The sequence below is a fragment of the Halyomorpha halys genome, unplaced genomic scaffold (genome assembly GCF_000696795.3).
Source record: "Halyomorpha halys isolate HHAL.00 unplaced genomic scaffold, Hhal_1.1 Scaffold19.1, whole genome shotgun sequence".
NCBI lineage: Eukaryota > Metazoa > Arthropoda > Insecta > Hemiptera > Pentatomidae > Halyomorpha > Halyomorpha halys.
Window position 1 is genome coordinate 1,308,889 of NW_027115129.1, and position 4,054 is coordinate 1,312,942.

Here is a 4,054-nt window from a genome sequence, read left to right on the forward strand (position 1 = left end):
TAGACTATAAAATAATTTTCTCCTACCTCCATTACCACAAAGATGAACAATGAAAGCTAAAATTAACAATTTTTCAAAAACCATTTCTATTCTATTTATTATATAACACTATTTTCTTTTATAATTATAAACACTTTGACTGAATTAATTCTATATTATATAAAAAACCACATAAAAACTAAAATGCTAATTTATTTATAATATCCATTTAATGTGTGCCTAAAGTTTTTGTATCAGTTTTATAATTGATTGCTTTGTCAATGTTTTTTGTAATATGTACTGCTTCAATTATTTTTTATTTATTGTTTTTTGGTTTTTTAGCAGCCTGAAGATGGGGGAAATCTCCCGAAACGTTGCTGATGATATGAAATAAACTATTGTATTTTAATAAAGAAGAATTGTGTCATTCACTAAATCCAGTTTTATTCCATAAGACTCTTCCAGTAAAAAGATTATTAAGTTAAATTTTATAAGTATAGGATAGTGAGCAACCCTATTTAAGTCATCTTAGATGTCAAATGCATAAGAGCTCCTAGCGGATTTTCTTAGCAACTTTTATAACCTTTCCTTCTAAAACTTCATGTTATTTTTTACTACTAAGTTTTGATTGAAGTAATTTATTACAACATGCCTAAAGTAAGTGAAAAGTGAAAGTTTGGCCAGTGAGTGTCTTGTTGATCTTATAACTTGTGAGGAAGAGAATAAAGATGAGCTAATTATCAACTGTCATTACATTATTACTGCCATCCATTGCTTTATTAGTTATAAGAACATCCAAAACAATAACACAATCAAAACACAAACTACGAGCAAGTAACCTAACAGGACAACAAGCATAATGGTGACGAGCTCAGCTAGTCTGTTGCACAGTAATTAAATCATTAGAGAGTTTAATAATGAGTTGGGGTAATACTGTTTATTTGTTAAGCTAGTAAAGCAATATGGGGCAGGCATAAGGTAAAATGGGTCTTAGTACCGCTTTATATATTATCAATTTATCACTACTGAATAACTTTTTGATTTTTTAGATTAATTTTTATTAATATATTCTTGTTTGAGAGTGGTTTAGTTTATTTAAAAACAAATTTGATCCTTTTTTTCTCAACTTTATTCTTTTCAAAACCTTCCAACGTTTCGACCCTTAGGTCATTTTCAAAGAAAACCTACAAACAGCTCCTTTTAATTATTTTTATAACAATTTCATTATTTCCTTCACTTACATACTGATTTTTTGGCCCTACCTTTACTTTGTTGTCATTTTCTCTCTTAAAATTCCTAAAAATGCCGGCTAATTGCCTTTGTTTTTTTAAAATAGATCCCTACTTACATAACTTCTTCTATATAACTCTTTCTTAAATTTAAAACTTGTATCAACCACTTCTCTTCTTTCTTTCATTTACATTTGCAAACTTTAAACAGAACCTACCTTCAACAGGTTAGGACTCTGTTATCACCTTATCATATAACATAAAATCAGTATGTAAATGAAGGAAATATTGAAATTGTTATTTTTTCTCAACTTTATTCTTTTCAAAACCTTCCAACGTTTCGACCCTCAGGTCATTTTCAAGGATACCTCCAACAAATTTTTTTTTTAATTATCTTTATATAACAATTTCATTATTTCCTTCACTTACTTACTGATTTCTTTGGCTCTACCTTTATTTTGTTGTCATTTTCTTTTTTTAAAAAATATTAAAAATGCCGGCTAATTGCCTTTGTCCCATTTTTTGTTAAATTATTATTATTTTTTTTTTATTAAAGAGTTTCCTTGCATTTTACAATTTTAAATTAATGTGGTGTTTAAATAATAATTGTCAAAAGTGAAACCTAAGTTTTTGTCTATTTTGGCAAAAGAGACAGAGAGGTATTATTTAAATGTATGGTCGATGGAAGTATAAATTGTCGTTTTGAAAATTATGGCTTCTGTTTTATCAATATTTATAAGGCATTTAGATGTTTTTTTGAAAGCATCTTTTAGCCTATTAACAAATGTTTTAATATAGTATGAAGTAGTGTGGATTACTGTATCATCGGCAAAAAGGGCATTATAAAACCTTTTTTAAATTTTCAATAATCATTTATGAAGAGATGAAGAGAACGCGGTTCCATGAGCATCACGTATAAATAACATATTGAATATTAATTTTAAATTGAGGTTGGAGTTTTAATGAAAAGAGTTGGTATTGCGTAGAGAGAAGAGTGCTAAGGCCAGTAGGTATCTTGTCAGCCCGACCTTCAAAACTTACCAAAAACTGGTTTCTCCACTCGGCTCTTTCTCCCTAGACATCGTGGCTTCAGGTATCGATATCAGTCTGTAGTTTAGATCGATTCTCTTTATTATGTATTATATTAGTGTTAGTGAATAAAATCACATCGTAAATTAAAGCAATGAAATTTTTAGTGATTGTCAAAGAGTATAATCCCTGAGCCGTGGCGAAATTCGGTGTCTTATTTGAAGGTAGCTTATTGGGTCAATCGGAATGACATTCATCATTCAAATGTCAGACTGACTTGAATGACGAGGACCACAACACTATAATCGGATTGACGCTTTTTTGTAAATCAGATATCGAACAGTAAAAATTATTAGTCTCTCTTATAATGTCTCCTTCGATTCGTAGTGAAGGAAAAGCATGTTTGAGCAGTACTTCGCGTTTTCTCTGCAAGATTTTTTTAAAAATTTATTTATTGATAATTACAACTGTATTAAAGATACAAGAAATAAATTTGATGTTAGTTATATACCTGATACAGTCATGTGGAGAATCTACCCATTGATAGAACTCGAACAATATTTATAGAAAAAAAAAAGATCTCAAGGCCATTATCTTTTCAGACGCCTAGGAGGATTATCAGGTGATCAAGGAAAAGGAAAGGATTAAAGAAATTTATCATAGGATGATTGGTGTATGGTTCAGGCCAAATCTGCAACATGATTCATTGAGGTCCTGATGGATGGTTTGATTTGTGATAATGTAAAGAGCATTAAGCATTTTAGGAAAGATTTCAGATTGTAAGGATTGGATAAGAGTTAGTTTAGTGGAACACCAAAGTTCAGCTCCGTAAGTCTAGATAGGCCTTAATATAGTAATGTAGATCAGTCCTTTGTAATAGATTGGAAGTTTAGGCCGTTTGTCCAGTAAGTGCTGTAATAGTCGGAATCGACGTGCAGTTTCCTGTCTTTTCAGTCTTGTGTGAGGATTCCAAGTTAGTCGTTTGTCCAGATGCAGTCTTAGGTAACGGATCTATTCGAGAGGAATAAGTTGGGTATTATTAAAGTATACAGTGTGGCAGGATGTCATGGGTTTACGACAAAGGATAAATGTGATTTGGTGGGATTCATTGAAATTTATTTTAATTCTATAGTTTTGACACCATTCTGCAAAGGTGGCGATGTGGGATTGGAGGGCTTGGGTTAATAAAGAAATGGTCATTATTATACTGATAATAGGCTTTGCCATAGGTATACGTGTTAAGGATAGTGATAGGATGGGTTGGGATGTCAGCTGTAAAATCTGTACAAAGGATAGGACCAAGGATACTACCCTGAGGTACACCAGCAGCTTGAGAAAAAGGGACAAGTAAGCTCTGTTGTAATTTACTTAATTACATTAAATTAAATTATTACATTAAATATATAAGATTAAATTAAATAATCTGTCAGAGAGATAAGAACGGATAATGAGGAAGTAGGTAGAGGTAGGAATTTTGTATTGCAGTGCCGGGAGTCGAACTCAATCAAACTCTGCATGATTAAAGTGTAATAAAAATTTAAGCGTTTTTAAAATCAAAATTATGTTAGCGTTTAATGCTATGTTGGGCCAGTGCTGTAGTGTTAATGTTTTGCTATATTATTTTATCATTATTTTATTTATTTATTTTTCATACAGAAAGTTTGATTATGTTCATTTTGTTTATTGTTCTGTTTGTATATATTTTAAGAGAGTTTTTTTATTTATTTTATTTTTTTATTCATTTATTTATTTTATTTTTTTATTCATTTATTTATTTTATTTTATTTTAGTATGTATGAGATCATTCAACACTATTA